The sequence below is a fragment of the Salmo trutta genome, chromosome 20 (assembly GCF_901001165.1).
Source record: "Salmo trutta chromosome 20, fSalTru1.1, whole genome shotgun sequence".
NCBI lineage: Eukaryota > Metazoa > Chordata > Actinopteri > Salmoniformes > Salmonidae > Salmo > Salmo trutta.
In genome coordinates, this window is record NC_042976.1 from 16,008,762 (window position 1) to 16,028,581 (window position 19,820).

Genomic DNA, 19,820 nt, shown 5'->3' on the forward strand with positions numbered 1-19,820 from the left:
GAACGCCACAGCCCTAACTGGATCACTCTGTCGTACACGTCAATCCAGAGCATCCCAAACATGCTCAATGGGTGACATGTCTGGTGAGTATGCAGGCCATGGAAGAACTGGAAAATGTTCAGCTTCCAGGAATTGTGTACAGATCCTTGCGACATGGGACTGTGCATTATCATGCTGAAACATGAGGTTATGGTGGCGGATGAACAATGGGTCTCAGGATCTCGTCATGGTCTCTCCGTGCATTCAAATTGCCATTTATAAAACGCAAATATATTTGTTGTCCGTACCTTATGCAACGGACTATAAAATGTTGTGTGCCCGAAAAAAATGTTGTCATAATATATGCACAAACTGTTTCCGAACTGTTTTGGCTGGGAAGCATGTGGATGCTTTAAGACAAGGGCACATTCTAGATGGGGGAATCACTGTCATCAGAACAACATCTACCCCTGAAAACCTTTGAAGCCCTGGTTTAAAAAGGGCACAGGTTAAAATATATGGTGGAAAAGGAACTGGCAGCATTCATTAGTCATATGCGTGACTCAGACGCAGGAAGGAATATATTTGTATGATTTGTCATATAGATAGGTGTCCTCATGGTCAGTGAACTGAGAAAGGAAACTATTGCCCTAACATGTTCACAAAGGAAGCTTGAGTCAACTGACAGTAGACTATCTGAATTTTGAGCACTCATAGAGGAAGATCAGACTCTAACAACGAAGAGAAATAGTGAAAGGTGCTACGGTATATACTGTATGCCCATTGCCCAGGCTAGGAAAGTACTACTATTACAGCCTTAACATGGATTCAAAAGCAAGGAAAGTACTACTATTACTGCCTTAAAATGGATTCTCCGGCCAGGAAAGTACTACTATTACTGCCTTAACATGTTCACAAAGGAAGCCTGAGAGAACCGGCACTTGACTATAAACCTTATTTGCTATAAGTGCACTACCTTTATCCAGAGCCAGGTCAAAAGTAGTGTACTAAATAAGGAATAGGATGCCATTTTCGGATTTTGACTATGAAGAAATACTTTGAGTACACACTGTACATTCACTGAGTAAGGTACACTAGATTCCGTGTCCTGTTCTTAGTAGCTGGGAGGCAATAAGTCAGTCACTCAGAGGCCATGTTCTTCCAATGATCCCCAGAATGAACAGATGTACACAGACGAGTCATGTGGATGAGCTGTTCCCTTTAACCCACCCTCCCCCACCACCACTCGCTGCTAGTACATGCAATATCCTGTGGTTGATCTCTTTATATAAAACAGATGTAAAGACTCAAACACAATCGCCTGAGAAATGTCCTAACTTTTTTTTAGGGGGTAGATCAGCTTTAATATTGCAGATAGATTGTAGCTTCCATTAATGTAATTGTCTGCATAATTTTCATTTGATACGTTACAGCCTTATTCTAAAATGTATTAAATAAAAAGAATCCTCAGCAATCTACACACAATACCCCGTAATGGCAAAGCGAGAGAAATAACAGAAATACCTAATTTACATAAGTATTCAGACCCTGTGCTATGAGACTCGAAATTGAGTCCACCTGTGGTAAATTCAATTGATTGGACATGATTTGGAAAGGCACACACCTATCTATATAAGGTCCCACAGTTGACAGTGCATGTCAGAGCAAAAACCAAGCCATGAGGTCGAAGGAATTGTCCGTAGAGCTCAGAGACAGGATTGTGTCGAGGCATAGATCTGTGGAAGGGTACCAAAAAATGTTTGCAGCATTGAAGGTCCCCAAGAACACAGTGGCCTCCATCATTCTTTAAATGGAAGAAGTTTGGAACCACCAAGACTCTTCCTAGAGCTGGCCGCCCGGCCAAACTGAGCAATCAGGGGAGAAGGGCCTTTGTCAGGGAGGTGACCAAGAACCCGAGTTCCTAGAATTCCTCTTTGGAGATGGGAGAACCTTCCAGAAGGACAACCATCTCTGCAGCACTCCACCAATCAGGTCTTTATGGTAGAGTAGCCAGACGGAAGCCACTCCTCAGTAAAAGGCACATGACAGCCCGCTTGGAGTTTGCCAAAAGGCACATAAAGGACTCAGACCATGAGAAACAAGATTCTCCTGTCTGATGAAACCAAGATTGAACTTTTTGGCCTAAATACCAAGCGTCACGTCTGGAGGAAACCTGGCACCATCCCTACGGTGAAGCATGGTGGTGGCAGCATCATGCTGTGGGGGTGTTTTTCAGCAGCAGGGACTGGGAGACTAGTCAGGATTGAGGGAAAGATGAACGGAGAAAAGTACAGAGAGACCCTTGATGAAAACCTGCCCCAGAGCGCTCAGGACCGCAGACTGCGGTGAAGGTTCACCTTCCAACAGGACAATGACCCTAAGCACACAGCAAGAAAATGCAGGAATGGCTCCGGGACAAGTCTCTGAATGTCCTTGAGTGGCCCGATCGAACATCTCTGGAGAGACCTGAAAATAGCTGTGCAGCAATGCTCCCCATACAACCTGATAGAGCTTGAGGGGCTCTGCAGAGAAGAATGGGAAAAACTCCACAAATACAGGTGTGCCAAGCTTGTAGCGTCATACCCAAGAAGACTCAAGGCTGTAATTGCTGCCAAAGGTGCTTCAACAAAGTACTGAGTAAAGGGTCTGAATACTTATGTAAATGTAATATTTCTGTTTTTATTTGTAATAAATTTGCTAAAAATTCTAAAAACCTATTTCTGCTTTGTCATTATGGGGTATTATGTGTAGATTGATGAGGAAAAAAACTATTTCATCAATTTTAGAATAAGGCTGTAACCTAACAAAATGTGGAAAAAGTCAAGGGGTCTAATTAGTTTCTGAAGGCACTGTACATACACATCCACATATATAAATGTTCTAACTGTGATCATTTCCATTTCTCACTACGTAATTACATAGGGGTTTGTGTGTTGGGGAGTTTTGTTATGTTATGGCCATGCAGTAACAAGCAAATCATTGTGCTAAAAACAATAATCATACAAGCACTTGATCAAGTTATGTCATGTATGGTCAAAGAAGTTGCCATCTGCTCAGGAGAGGAGAAACCATAGATGATCATATCATTCTATGGGAGAAACCCTCAGCTCAGATCAGCTGTCATTTGTGCCACATTGCAGAGTCGGCTCCTTTCTTTCAGTAGCATTTGGGGCCTGGTCATTTATCCTAAATGTGTTGTTACGACTCATTCTCAACAGTTACAGCTGTCAATATCCTCACCAGGCCCCTTAGGCAACAGCGGGTGGTGTGGGTGGTATGGTGTGCACATATGTGTGTATCCCTTTGAATCAAAGGCAAAAATCTACAGTTGTCATTTGTCCTTCCAAGTTAATCTATTTAATGATGACACATCCACATTGATATTACAAGAGATTATCATTCTAATATAAGTGCTTTTGAAAGCAGACTTTATCTCTGAAGTGTGTGTGTGTGTGCCGGCAGTCTGTCAGCTGTTCCTCAGATCGGACGCCTTGGTGACAAGGGGACAGCTCTAGCTGTTGTCTGAGGCCCTTGTGTGTGGGGGGTCAATGTCCTACCAGCTGCCACAAGCACACCAAGAGGTGCGATGACAACCTGGAAGCCACACTGAGCCAAATATACCTGGTTAAGCAATCAGCCTAGCCTGTACTTCAATTGTCAGAACATGTCCGTCTTTTACAAGCGATGATTCAGAAGCATTGACACCTAGCGACTCTTTGAGAATGATAACAAAAGGTGTAAAGACCGGCCACCCACACATGAGATGGTAGTAATAGGTACGTTAACACCACAAGAGTTCTTAATGGTCTTTTCCAATCTGTCTATTTGAAGGAAGTTCCACACTTTTCTCAACACTGAGGATAAGGAGCTCGGGGATACTGTTACAGTTCTGCCATGACTGCATTTATGCCGATTCTACTCTGAACACACATTGCGCAACATATTTGTTGCATTATATTTGAAAAGTCTTACATGTTTCAAGTTACTGAGAGAAGACAAAGGCAGCATGCATCCACATACGATCCTCGTCCCATCAGGTTCTCCCATCTAATGAGAGGATTCCAAAACAAACCTCAAAATGGACTGAACCCAGAACCAGAGTTTTGTTCTGAGCCGGAGAGAGGCCGACGCAATGGCGGCAGGCAGGCAGTGAGCTAGTGGACATGTGTTGGGGAGGGAGTTGGTGTAGAACAGGGCTCTCCAACTCTGTTCCTGGAGAGCTACCATCCTGTAGGTTTTAGCTCCATCCCTAATCTAGTGCACCTGATTCTAATAATTAACTGGTTGATAAGCTGAATCAAGTTAGTTACAACTGGGGTTGAAAGGAAAACCTACAGGAGGGTAGCTCTCCAGGAACAGGGTTGGACAGCCCTGGTGTAGAAGAACCAAATGGTTTCTTTGCAAGCAGTTAAATGCTTTCAATGCACTCCCCTCGTCTCCTAGTCTATCACAGAGGAGTCTGTGGCCTGGCACAAAGTAAGGGACTTAATATTTCTCATCATATGGAATGTAATACGATTACATTCAGCCCCTATGGGCAAGTCAGTAAGTCAACTTTGCTTTGTAGCTACGGGAGGCCTTTAGATAAATCATAACTTACAACTGAGGCCTCTCCCCTTTCTCAAAACCCCAGTGTTGGAAGCACAAACAGAGCATGCACACACACACACACACACACACACACACACACACACACACACACACACACACACACACACACACACACACACCCACACACACACACACACACACACACACACACACACACACACACACACACACACACACACACACACACACACACACACTGTTGAATACACTGTTGAATATGCTCTGTGTTCTGCAAGCAGCTCCATAGACCTGACGCTCTGCATCAGATTAAAGCCGACGGCAAACACTGAAGACAATACACCATTGTCTGGGAGTCCATGTCAGTCTTAGGAACAACCAACACAGTGAATCTGGTCATTCATTGGCAATGGAGAGTAAGATAGGAGAAGACACAATGGTGTTAATAATGATACTCTGTCTGGGCTTCTGCCAGTTGCTGTGAAAGGAAAGTTTCCATGATGGAACCGCAGATCATCTTGTTACCCTGGCTAACCTGCTATAGGAGGTGATTAGCAGTAGGATCAAGACAACCCTCTCAGATTAACCACATGCTGAGCTCAGATCTCTCCAGTGTCCGCCAGGCTTGGTGTTGGTTCAGAGCGTTAGGACGAACAAGAAGTAAGGAGAACCAGGCACATGGTTCGGCTACATTTTGGCTATATATTATTATGATTATATATATATATATCTTGGTGCCAGTGGACCGGAAAAGCTTGACTGGTAGTGTACTGGAAACCAAACATAACCCATGTTTTTTCTCAAGCTATTTAGCTGGTTGAGCAAAGTGGGCCGGTCTAGTTGTGGTTATCTCTGTGTTAGCGCAGAGCTCTGCAGCTTAAACCCAATGGTTTATTTTAGGGTGAAGTAATGAAATAAATGTTGTGTCCACCACTCCAACTGGCTAACTTGCTTTGACCTATAGAACCACTGCTAAAAGCCTGTGTTTGGAGAACTCTGGCCGTGGGGCTGGGTATCGTTTCAAGATGTCATGGTGTTGACACATCATATATAACACAATGTAAATTGTATACATGATTTAATCTGTTGAAGTTTCATTCCTTCCTCCCTCAGAGAACAGTGTGAAGGCAGGCTGGGACGAAGTCCAGAGGCCCCAAAGTTGTACCCTACTCCCTATGTAGTGCACTTCTTTTGACTCGGACCATTGTCAAAACTAATGCACTATAAAGGGAATAAGGTGTCATTCCGGATACACCCCTGGAGTCCAAAGGCCCCCAAAATATTCCCACTTTGGTGCCTGTGATTGACTGACAGGGAGAATTTTGTTAAATAAATGGGTAGGTCTAGAGGAAATAGATCATTAGGCCTTGTTGCATGACTTACAGAAACCTGGAAATAGTGTTTCCTCGAGAGAAACCATGTCCTCCGTAATTGTAGCCTAGCTTCTTGCTTTTTGATGAGGGCGACTCACTGTGCCTCCCGCCTCCCAAGATTAATGACATCAATCACGATGTAATGAGGTTGTCAGTGATTTTACCATACAGCGCTTAAATGGCTAGTTAAAACCACATTGGGCTCTCTCCTTTACTTTTACAATTACGTGTTTTTTACAGAGGAGGCCATACATGGTTTGCCATTTTCTTTCGATAACAACAGATGTAAATTCTCTCAACCTCACATTCCATGGCACTGTGTGTCTTAGTAAGGACTCGTTCTCATGGCTGGCCCTGTGAGAGATGGAGAGGGGGGTGAGGTGGGGTCTAAGTACTCACTCCTAGGCCTAGCTGGCCCTGTGAGAGATGGAGTGGGGAATGAGAGGGGACAAGGCCAGACAGGGCAGGTTGCTACTCTCACTCTTCCAGACGGATATGATGTGATCCTATTTAACCCCAGACACTTGAAAGAGAATGAGCCAGATGCCTCGAGGGTATGGTATAACAGACACTAAAAAGCCTTGATTGTGTCCACTTGCCATCCCCAAGCCAATGCAGAGAGGAACTCAAAGAGGGACCCTGAAAACAAATGAATGTAGCTTCTCTGCCGACTGCCGTCACTTTACTCGTCCCTGTGTTTCCCCCTTCCCTCCACCTTTCCCCTCATCTCAAGTACAGCCTCGCTGTTAGAAGAGTGCGCCGTGGTGGACTGGAATAGTTCAACACATAGATGTCTTTTTACAGCTCCCTAAATGGCCATTAAATGCCCATCAATTGAGCTCAAGACATGAGTGTACTTCAGCCACCCTCCACCCCCACACAGCTCCCCCCGGGCTGGGCTGAAGGAAGGCTGCAAGGTCCTGCTAGACACCCAGTATTGTCCAACACTCTCAAAGTGGTGTCTCTGACGGGTCTAGAATGATAATGCTCTTTTCACTCGATGACAACCACTCGTTGTACACAACGTCAGTGGTATACGTCATCTAGATAGTAGGGAAATAGTGTTGGGCTCAACAATGTGTTGCAAAACATACAGCAGGCTTAACAAGACTGGTGGGAAGGTGGCATGTTCATTTTCCTTTACAGCAATGGAAATATGAAAATACAGTTTAAATGCAGTGTAGGGCATTTTGGATATGATTCAACCATCAACGTTTTGCCTATATTAAAACGGTGTGGTTTGTAATCATAATGGCCTAATATAACCACGTAATATGGCCATCAGAACAGAAACAGAATTGTGGGAAAACAACCGTCTGGGAAACATGTAAACTATGGAGATACAGCAGCTGTAGAACTTTCTTTTACATCAAGTAGATTTCTAAACACAACAACTTTCTCAACTGTATACCCGAAACATTGGCTTTTCTCCTGGTAGAATCTCTGAGCAGTTTAAGGGGACAGAGCTTAAAGGGACTGCAATCTAGGAATGCCATGCTATAGTAAATGGCTTTATCGGAACAGTATAGTATCTTAGCTCACTGAGGTGTGAGAGGAGAGAGAGAAAGGGACAAGAAAACCCTGTTTTTTTTCAAAAAATGTTGTCCTCTCTTTAGGGGGAGGTCTGTCCTCTTCCTGTCCTCCTCAGAGTCATTCAAACGGTATTTTCCTCCTCCCGACCCTCCTGCATGCTAGACTTCATCAGTATTTGGGTTTTTTAAAGTCCCCCCCACCTCTCCTCCTTTCCCTTTTCCAGTATTCGGTTCATTAAATTTCTGCAGACTTCCAGAGAAGAAAAACGGCAGATCAATAAAGTGGGGAGAGCTGTGGAGGGACATGTGAAAGAGAGAAACGGAGGGTAAGGGGAACATAGAAAAGAGAGAGAGGCTGGCTCTGGCTTGGGAGATGAAAGTGACATCGCCACCATGGGTTTCAGAGCCTAGAGAAAAGAGCCCCAAGCAGAGGTTGAATAGGCTGAATAGCCCCATCATTTCTTTACATTCTTTCACTCTCCCCAGGCCTGACTGCTGGAACTCTTCATTCAGCACAATGGCAAATGCACTAAAACTTTTTTCTTATGCTAATGTTCCCGCAACTGCATGAGCATCAACGCATTAAATGAAAATCACACTCATGGTGGATACACAGACATGTATCCACCATGCGCAACACCAATGCACACCACCACGGAAGCTTTTTGCCAGAGTCAGAGCTTTTTCCTTGAGCATTTGTCTATTCTTACTTTTCATTTCTTTCTTTTCACTGTTTTCTTTTCACTTTATTCTCTAGAGGACATACTATTGTTCCTTTGTAAAATCCTGAAGTTTTAACATTCTTCAGTAAACCCATGACATCAAATAACTTTAACCATTCCTTTCATCAGTTTTACATTTGAGTTGATGAATATCACTGATTAAGGAATTCATTTTACATTTAAACTATATCCTATGAATTGATATACAATCCTAAAACCACATCTTTTCTTTTTTATTTGTAGTTCTATAACTGAAGGAACATGGTGCTCATATTATTAGTTCAGGCATTAGCCTGGGGATTATTAACACACACTCTAGATGGGTAAAAGCCAACAGTAAATATAGCTGTTTTACCCGCACAAAAGCGTCAAGTGTGTGTTGATTACTCAGGCTACAGTGCAAACAGGCAAACAACTGAGAATTTTTCAACAATAAGGACACAACTCCTACTGACATGGGAGATTCAAGGAGGTGCCCTTAATTCCACAGCATGGCAAGCACTTGAAACATTTATTGCAAGTGTTTAAATGAGAGGGATCTTGAAATAATCTGTACACGGAGTGAAGTGAGTGCACTCTTGAGCACCTATCACTTTCTTTTACGTCAACTTGTAGCCACTGTGTATAGGCCAACAGTCCGTCTGCCACAAACGTTAGTGTGAAAAGCACAATTACATTGGAATGTAGCCTATGAAATGTGTCAATCTGAAACCACTCAAAATTATGATAGACAAGACAACAACATTTGAGAACACATGTCCCCAAACCTATAGAAGTTAAAACTTCAAGAAATATGCACAAAATGTATTGCAAAATAAAAGTTACTGTTTACATCGAACTTCGCACACATTTTTAGGATCACATTTAAAGATGCAGTGAATCACGATAGGTCTAGGCTACTACTCTGCAGGCATTTGGAAGTCAGTAGAAGGGTTGACGCCGCGGCTTTCGGATCACATCTCTTCGCAAATAGATCAAGTTGCAAGACAGAATGTTTTGGATTCCAATGTCAGTTAAGTTCAAAGTGCAAATGTGATGTGGAGTTACCCAAACCCCATCTGTCCCTGACACGCAAGATTATTCAATGTGACTGCAGGATAGTGCTTTACATTTAAACACATATAGCTTGTCTATTGCATTCAGCATCAAGAGGTTTCAAATAAGAAATTAATAATTTGTTTTAAAATGTCTCCAAGCTTGTCATCTAGGCTAGTCTACACCACAACAAAAACTTTCCTTACCTTGAACACTTTCTCTTTAAACACCGATGCTGTTTTGTTCACTTTGTCCGATGACTCTGCAAGTATTTCGAGAATAAGGCTAAAGTGTATTTTTTCAATGAAAACAGCTGAGGCCGGCTATGTCTCTTTGAAAAAAAAATACTTTAAGAAAAGTTTCAAAGTCTACTCAAAGTTCGGGACACGGCATCCCTCGGATAACTCATTTAACACGGAGGAGCGCATTTACTCGCATCTAACTTTTACAATCCATCATCTTCAAGCGGTAACGTTTTCTCACTCACCTTTGAGTTTTTACATAAGAAAGCGCATGACATGTTTTCGCCAAAATACGTGGCTGAAAATGTAAACTAAAACTAGATTTTAATCGACAGTTGTTCTAGACATGCGGTGGTGAGATCTTCAAACTGATCTGTTTTCAATCCGATCCCCTCTTTCTCTCCCCCTCTCTACCCTCCACCTCCTCCGTGCTCCCTGTTGAGTTGAGCCATTTGCTGCTCCAGATGGGCCGGGCTAACTCAATCCAGCAGTTGGACTCAGGTACAAGTTAGATAAAGTTTAATTATTGTTCGATTTCACAGACTTCAGGCAGGAACGTTACTGGGAGCTACTTCTGTCAGATACACATGGGCTATTCAATTGAGAATAGGAGCATCATTGCAACTGACTAGTATATCACCCAACCGACCCCCTCCTCATATAAACATATTTTTTGGCCATCACATATTTTTGGGAAATTGATATCTTCTTCCCCGTCTCCATTTGTCTTGGCATAGACTTACAGCAGTAACACTGATGAAATCAATTTGGAGACAAGCCTTCCACATAGCCTACACAAAGCACATCATTAGGGATACTTTCCTCCATTATCAACAGTGCCTGGTACTAGCAAGTTACATGATGTGTCAGACTTTAACACTTGGAATGCTGATGTGGGTATATATATATCAGGCCTTTCTGATTCATGTGTCTGAGCATCATGATGTCTGTGAGTTGAATAATGGTTTGTGTGGATAATAGGGTAGTCCAAACAAAAGCTGTTTTCTCGACTATTTGAAGGTACCGCTGTTTTGTGTCATTGTCAGTAAAAGTCTCATAATTCTCAAGAAGAAAAATAACAGAACAGTCATGACAGTCTTTACCTATTTATCAGACAGCTACTCAAAAGCTTGCGTTTTTGTGTTTTTTACCCGCTTTTTTCTTCTCTCACTTTTCTTGTGTGTTTAAAAAAAATCTATATTATTACCTTTATTCTGCATTGTTGGGAAAGAGCTCGCAAGTTAAGCATTTCACTGAACTGTTTTACACCTGCTGTATCCTGTGCATGTGACAACTTTTAACCTTTGAAACACATCTTGGAGTTTGGATTTGACCCATGATCACCAATTCAGCGGATATTGAGGGAAACAGTGACTTCTTGTGGACATTGACAATACATTCGTTGCATTCATTCATAGGTTGTGTGTGTATGTGAAAGAGAAATAAAGACAGAGGGAGGAACATAAAGAGAGAGAGGTGGATAGAAAGAGTGAGCAAGAGAGGGAGACAAAGAGTGGGGGAGCGAGAGAGAGAAACAGAGAGAGAGAGTGAGAAAGAATGTGAGAGAAAACGAGGGAGAGAGAGAGTGTCAGGCCTGGCTGCGTCCACCTATTGTTAATCTCTCTGTGGGCACAGCATGCCTGGATGCCCCCTCTCAAAACCAGGCCGTGCACATGAGCCCACTCTGTGCCTCTGCTTGTCTGTATAAAAGGGGGTGAACGCCAGTGTCAGGCCGTTTGCATTTCTCCTCTGCCAGCGGATCCTACAGCCTGGAATTTTAATGAGCATGTTAGGTTTCTGATTTCAGGAGCAAAACAGGAGCGAGGCAAGGAAGAGAGAGGCTTTATAGAGTTTCATAGACCATTCATAATGTCTTCATAAGCATCACCTAGATCCTTCATAAAGTCTTCAAAAGCACTATGTAGATGCTTCACAACAAAACCTTCATAAGCATTACCTAGATGCTTCATAAAGTCTTCATAAGCACTACCTAGATCCTTCATAAAGACTTCAAAAGCACTACCTAGATGCTTCATAACAAAACATTCATAAGCACAATTTAGATGCTTCACAAATGAGACTACAGCAGTTTTGGTAGTGAGTGAGATCACCTGTTGCTTATGATCTGGTCACATGATCTCATGCATACTTTCAGCATTACACAACCCTCACCTCAAGTTGCAGATCTAACCAAAACATAATCAATCAAAAGTGTTTGTGCTGGTGTATGTTTTTGGCTATGAATCAACTATTCATTGTTTTTCCAAGTTATTGACATAGTCTTTCTTCATTTAATTAAATCTACAACAATAAATGACCACATATCTATTTTTCTGTTCTGTTGATCTATTTAATAACAGGACAGTAGGGATGGTGCTGGCTGCTATAGCCCACATTTGCCTACATACTACAGAAAGTTTGCATATGAACGTCAGTTTATTGTATTTTGTTGCATTGTTCACAGCATGATTGTTTGTGTTTACAACTGAGAACCGACAAGACGTGTCTGAAAGCATACATTTGTTATATCACATCCCTGACCAGGCCTGACACTCTCTCTCTCCCTCGTTTTCTCTCACATTCTTTCTCACTCTCTCTCTTTGTTTCTCTCTCTCGCTCCCCCATTCTTTGTCTCCCTCTCTTGCTCACTCTTTCTATCCACCTCTCTCTCTTTATGTTCCTCCCTCTGTCTTTATTTCTCTTTCTCTTTCACATACACACACAACCTATGAATGAATGCAACGAATGTATTGTCAATGTCCACAAGAAGTCACTGTTTCCCTCAATATCCGCTGAATTGGTGATCATGGGTCAAATCCAAACTCCAAGGTGAACCCTCTCTGTGTGATGACTCAGTTAGTCCACAGTTAGTTAGCCTTCTGCTGGAGTGTATAGCCAGTGTTTTCCTGTTATCTCCAAATCATCTCTGGGGTCCACTGTGTATCCAAAACCAAAAAACACACACACACGCACACACACACTTGCACCTTACAGTATTCAAAAGCAACATTATTAAACAAATTGCACACCTACTCCATACTCTTACCTGGTGTACTTGATGCAGAATACCTACTCTGGATGAAATTGTTCTGTAGGCGTAAACTTTGAAAGAATTTGAGACGCTTGCTGGAAAAAGTGAATTTGTAAACACTACCATCAAGTGGTGTAAAGTGGTATCACAGTGTTGGTTCTTATTACCAGGGTATGAGGATACTCACCCCTCTGGCTGCTCTAAGAACAGCGGCTTGTGTCTCTTAAACAGACCCAAGGAGAGTCACGGTCACACACACGTACACGCACGCACACACACACACACACACACACACACACACACACACACACACACACACACACACACACACACACACACACACACACACACACACATTGTATTGTCAATCCAAGCAATCACAACTGGTTAACACTTTACTTGACACCCAGCGTCTTAACACATTATGACATGGTCATAAACATGTCATAATATGTGATAACAGCTGACATAACTTGTCATAACCTGTCATAATATGGTCATAACACTGTCATGACCCATATACAGTGTCAAGAAAAAGTATGTGAACCCTTTGGAAGTACCTGTATTTCTGCATAAATTGGTCATAAAGTTTGATCTGATCTTCATCTAGGTCACAACAATAGACAAACACAGTCTGCTTAAACTAATAACACACTAACAATTCTACGTTTTCATGTCTTTATTGAACACACCGAGTAAACATTTACAGTGCAGGGTGGGAAAAGTTTGTGAACCCTTGGATTTAATAACTGGTTGACCCTCCTTTGGTGGCAATAATCTCAACCAAACCTTTTATGAGGTTGTGGATCAAACCTGCACAATGGTCAGGAGGAATTTTGGACCATTCATCTTTACAAAACTTTCAGTTTCAGTTCAGCAAAATGGGATATCTGGTGTGAACTCTCTCTTGAGGTCATGCCACAGCATCTCAATCGGGTTTAGGTCAGGACTCTGACTCCAGAAGGTGTATTTTCTTCTGTTGAAGCCATTCTGTTGTTCATTTACTTCTGTGTTTTGGGTCGTTGTCCTGTTGCATCACCCAACTTCTGTTGAGCTTCAATTGGTGGACAGATAGCCTAACATTCTCCTGCAAAATGTTTTGATAAACGTGGGAATTCATTTTTCCGTCGATGATAGCAAGCTGTCCAGGCCCTGAGGCAGCAAAGCAGCTTCAAACCATGATGCTCCCGCCACCATACTTTACAGCTGGAATTAGGTTTTTTGATGTTTGTATTTTTGTTTTTATTATGGATCCCCTTGGTAGCAGCTACTTTTCCTGTGGTCCAGCAAAATTAAGGCAGTTAATACAGTTTTAAAAACATTACAATACATTCACAGATTTCACAACACACTGTGTGCCCTCAGGCCCCTACTCCACCACTACCACATATCTACAGTACTAAATCCATGTGTATGTATAGTGCGTATGTTTTTGTGTGTGTGTGTGTATGCATGTGTCTGTGCCAATGTTTGTGTTGCTTCACAGTCCCACTGCTCCATAAGGTGTTTTTTAATCTTTTTTTTTTAAATTCTAATTTTACTGCTTGCGTCAGTTACTTGATGTGGAATAGTAGTCATGGCTCTATGTAGTACTGTGTGTCTCCCATAGTCTTTTCTGGACTTGGGGACTGTGAAGAGACCTCTTCTGGCATGTCTTGTGGGGTATGCATGGGTGTCCGAGCTGTGTGCCAGTAGTTTAGACAGACAGCTTGGTGCATTCAACATGTCAATACCTCTCATAAATAAAAGTAGTGATGAAGTTAATCTCTCCTCCACTTTCAGCCAGGAGAGATTGACATGCATATTATTAATATTAGCTCTCTGTGTACATCCAAGGGCCAGCCGTGCTGCCCTGTTGTGAGCCAATTGCAATTTTCCTAAGTCCTCTTTTGTGGCACCTGACCACTCGACTGAACAGTAGTCAAGGTGCGACAAAACTAGGGCCTGTAGGACCTGCCTTGTTGATAGTGTTGTTAAGAAGGCAGAGCATCGCTTTATTATAGACAAATCTTCTCCCCATCTACTGCATCAATATGTTTTGACCATGACAGTTTACAATCTAGGGTTACTCTAAGCAGTTTAGTCATCTCAACTTGCTCAATTTCCACATTATTTATTACAAGATTTCATTGAGTTTTAGGGTTTAGTGAGTGTTTTGTTCCAAATACAATGCTTTTAGTTTTAGAAGTATTTAGGACTAACTTATTCCTTGCCACCCACTCTAGAACTAACTGCAGCTCTTTGTTGAGTGTTACAGTCATTTCAGTCGCTGTAGTAGCTGACGTGTATAGTGTTGTGTCATCCGCGTACATAGACACTCTGGCTTTACTCAAAGTCAGTGGCATGTCATTAGTAAAAATTGAAAAAAGCAAGGGGCCTGAACAGCTACCCTGGGGAATTCCTGATTCTAACTGGATTATATTTCAGAGGCTTCCATTAAAGAACACCCTCTGCGTTCTGTTAGACAAGTAACTATTTATCCACATTATAGTAAAGGGTGTAAAGCCATAACACATACGTTTTTCCAGCAGCAGACTATGATCAATAATGTCAAAAGCTGCACTGAAGTCTAACAAGACAGCCCCAACAATAATTTTATCATCAATTTCTCTCAGCCAATCATCAGTCATTTGTGTAAGTGCTGTGCTTGTGCTTGCTGTGCTTGTCCTTCCCTATAAGCATGCTGAAATTCTGTTGTCAATTTGTTTACTGTGAAATAGCACTGTGTGTGTTTTTCCAGAAGTTTACTGAGGGTTGGTAACAGGCTGATTGGTCGGCTATTTGAGCCAGTAAAGGGGGCTTTACTATTCTTGGGTAGCGGAATGACTTTAGCTTCCCTCCAGGCCTGAGGGCACATGCTCTCTAGTAGGCTTAAATTTAAGATGTGGCAATATCATCTGCTATTATCCTCAGTAATTTTCCATCTAGATTGTCAGACCCCGGTGGCTTGTCATTGTTGATAGACAACAATTATTTTTCACCTCTTCCACACTGACTTTAGGTAATTCAAAAGTACAATTCTTCTCTTTCATAATTTGGTCCGATATACTTGGATGTGTAGTGTCAGCGTTTGTTGCTGGCATGTCATCCCTAAGTTTGCTTATCTTGCCAATAAAAAAGTAATTAAAGTAGTTTGCAATATCAGTGGGCTTTGTGATGAATGAGCCATCTGATTTAATTTAAGGTGCCCCAAAGCTTTTTACTATCATTCTGTATATAATTTATCTTTGTTTCATAGTTTAGTTTATTTTTATTTAGTTTAGTCACATGATTTCTTAATTTGCAGTATGTTTGCCAATCAGTTGGGCTGCCAGACGTAGTTGCCATACCTTTTGCCTCATCCATCTCAACCATACAATTTTTTAATTCCTCATCAAAGCAAGGGGATTTAACAGTTTTTACAGTCATTTTCTTAATGGGTGTGTGCTTATTAGTAACTGGAATAATTAGTTTCATAAATGTGTCAAGTGCAGTGTCTGGTTGCGCGTCATTACACACCACAGACCAGCAAATATTATTTACATCATCAAGATATGAATTACTACAAAACTTATTGTATGACCTCTTATACACTTTATTAGGCCCAGCCTTTGGAACTTTGGTTTTCCTAGATATGGCTATTATATTGTGATCACTACATCCTATGGATTTGGATACTGCTTTTAAAGCAAATATCTGCAGCGTTAGTAAAGATGTGATCAATACATGTTGATGATTTAATTCCTGTGCTGTTTGTAACTACACTGGTAGGTTGACTGACAACCTGATCCAGGTTGCAGGCACTGGTTACAGAAGTTTTTTCCTGAGTGGGCAGCTTGATGATAGCCAGTCAATATTTAAATCACTCAGAAAATATACTATTCTGTTGATATCACATACATTATCAAGCATTTCACACATTATCCAGATACTTACTGTTAGCACTTGGTGGTCTATAGCAGCTTCCTACAAGAATGGGCTTTAGGTGAGGCAGATGAACCTGTAGCCATATTACTTCAACAGTATTTAATATTAGATCGTCTCTATGCTTTACAGGAATATGGTTCTGAATATAGACCGCAACACCGCCTCCGTTGGCATTTCTGTATTTTCGGTAGATGTTATAACCATGTATTGCTACCACTGTATCATCAAAGGTATTATCTAAGTGAGTTTCAGAGATAGTCAGAATATGAATGTCATCTGTTACAAGCAAGTTATTGACTTCATGGACCTTGTTTCTCAGGTTGCATATGTTATTATGGGCAATCTTTTAGCACTTTTCTGTGTTGCTTGATTGTTTTTAATGCTTTACTGGGAAGCTTTTTGCTTATGTTATTTATATTGGAGCTGATAGTGCAAGGTGAGCTGCATAAAGTGATCTTCCTACTATTGCACACCGCCTCAGTGCTAACAGTGTAACTCTGGTTCATAGGCTCATGATTACTGCTTACAAAAGCTGTAGAATAAAGAGATGTATTCTGTGCAATTAGGGGTACATAAATGAAATTACTTGCATTGTGTTTTCCAATGCCCCTAAGATCATGTAAATTTGATGCAGCATTATGACGACTCATTGTCACAATGGTAGGGATTAACTGAGCTGGTCTCAGATCATTTACCAGTCATTGTTTCAACGCAGCCTTGAAATGCGTGGACAGAGTCCAGGAGCCAAGATGATTTGGATGGACTCCGTCTTTCCTGTAGAGTATCTTCTGTTTCCAGAAGGTGTCAAAGTTATCAATAAAAGTGACTCCAGTAGACCTACAGTAGTCTTTTAGCCAGATGTGTAATGCCAGCAGTCTGCTGAATCTTTCACACCCAACGATGGTACTGGACCTGAAATTATTGCCCATTTTTGGAGTCTTTTAATGCTAAAATCAGTTCATTAAAATCCATTTTCAAATGTTCCAAGCTAGCCCTCCTGATGTCGTTTGACCCCACATGGACTACGACAGTGTCAGCTCCCGGTATCTGTGTTAGAACACTCGGAAGCAGCCTTGTTATGTCCTGTACTCATGCTCCTGGGAAGCACAGGGTTTTTGCCTTGGGGACCGAGATATTTCTCACCATAGAGCTGCCTATGATGACAGCTGGTGATGTTGAATGGGCCTGTCTCTCAGGCAGCTTCACGTTTGGTGGGGCTGAGAGTTCCGAGGATCTGAACCCGAGCTAGAAGCCACCAGAGAGGGAGACATAACCAAGGATGAAGATGCAGGTACCTCCAGATCCGATCTTGATTGGAAAGCCACCAAGGACGAAGGCGCCGGAACCTCTGGATCCAGGGCGGCAAAGCTGTTTCTGGTCTGTGTCAGTTCCAGGCTCAACATCTCCATGGAGACCCCCGTTGCCAGAGGACGCTTTCTTCGACTTCCACGGTGAGTGACGTACCTCCATGGCTGGTTGGTTGAGTCGAGAACAGCTCCGTTCTCCAGGGAATGGGGAGACACCTTCGGGGATGGAACCCGGCCTAGCACTGGCCAGTCGGCTGTGGAGAGCCGCCACGGTGGCAAAACTTCCACCAGACCAGAGCGGCATCCGGCTACTGGGGTGGAAGAAAAATAAAAAAGTAGGTGGGCATGGGTTCCCCAGTAGCTTATGTAGGTTTGCTACTTGCTTGCTAAGAGTAGCTACTTCACTCCTGTAGTCCTCCGCAAGCAAGCAGTTGCTACATTGAAAGTCAGTGCGGTCCACATTGTCCCGGAACAAAGCAAAGTAAACACAGTTCCTGCAACACTGGAAACGTTCAATAGTGACCTCCATTTGAGACAGCAATTTAGCCCAACAGAGCTGTGCCTTTTTTTCTCCACACATAGTGTTGTGAGTTTCTTCCAAACAACTCAACTGTAGTTTCATCTGTCCACAGAATATTTTGCCAGTAGCGCTGTGGAACATCCAGGTGCACTTTTGCAAACTGCAGACATGCAGCAATGCCTTTTTTGGACATTTGTGGCTTCTTCCACGGTGTCCTCCCATGAACACCATTCTTGTTTAGTGTTTTACATATCGTAGACTTATCAACAGAGATGTTAGCATGTTCCAGAGATTTCTGTAAGTCTTTCACTGTCACTCTAGGATTCTTCTTAACCTCATTGAGCATTCTGCGCTGTGCTCTTGCAGTTATCTTTGCAGGATGGCCACTCCTAGGGAGAGTAGCAACATTGCTGAACTTTCTTCATTTATAGACAAGTTGTCTTACCCGTGGACTGATGAACATCAATGCCTTTAGAGATACTTTTGTAACTGTCACGGGAATTTCCAAATCCCAATGATAATAATTAACAATCAATAAGCCTTGACTAATCACCACTTTAATTATTCATCACACATGCTACATATCTACTAATTACTAATCAGTTATGTTTCAGGGAGGGATTCTTTATTCATTTACCTTTATTATATAATTTCCTTATCATTCCACCCTTAAATGACTAAATAATTGACATTGATTATCAAATGCTATATGGAAACATAATTGTGATACAAGGATTAACCAAACCAATACATGTATATACTATACATCCGATACTCATCAATGACCATCCTGGGCCTATCTCCAACTATGACACTTCGTTTCAGGATTTTCATAATAATTATCATGAAAGGAACAGTCAATCTAACATTGAAAACGGTCTCATTAAACATTGGCTCCTCGTGGTTTAAAGAAATGGAGCCATCTCCCAGGCCTGGAGGCCCGTATTCATCCTCCCACTGGTTGGAGCTCGGAATCGGCCCATATCTCACCATCTGCTGCGTCATCGATCTCTCTAGAGTTCTGGTGATTAAACCTCTCACACATGTGACAGGACAACATCCACACAGTACTAACACACTCATACAGGTGAAAGCAGCCCACAATACAGTACTTACAACACTTTTCCATTTCCCAAATATGCTATCGAACCATCCGGTCAGGGAAGTATCTACCCCAGCGTTCTCTGCTAATTCATGAGCTAATGTGGTTAAACCTGCCAGGGCCTTAGTCACTGATCCGCCTGGAGCTGTGTTATTTTGGATGTAAGTACAGCATACTGATCTGAATATCACACATACACCACCCTTCTCGGCTAGTAACATATCCAGTGCTGAAGCTGTGTTATCAGGAATGTACGTGCAGCAATGAAACCCAATCATTCTACCTACACCGCCCTTTTCTGCCAATAACATATCGAGAGTCAGTCTATTTAATCAGGTCATGAGGGAGGTGGCGGATAATTGGTCAGAGAACCCCTTTACTGCATCCCCGGTTTCATTAATGAATCTCTGTTGATTATAATAGATGTCATTAATCCAATCCACATTTGTATTTATTGTCAACCACCAAAATAATGTAGTGGTAAAGCCTTCACCTATTTGAT

The 19,820-nt window shown here is 42.1% G+C and overlaps 1 protein-coding gene across 1 annotated transcript in view; it reads right to left on the reverse strand.

Moving 5' to 3' along the window:
* Positions 1 to 10,039, reverse strand: part of LOC115155624 (zinc finger protein GLI2) — a 153,981-nt gene extending 143,942 nt beyond the window's left edge. Inside the window, exon 1 of the mRNA XM_029702425.1 lies at positions 9,417 to 10,039. The gene's annotated coding sequence lies outside the window, so the exon portion shown is untranslated. The remainder of the gene's footprint in view (positions 1 to 9,416) is intronic.
* Between the last annotated feature and the right edge of the window lie 9,781 nt (positions 10,040 to 19,820).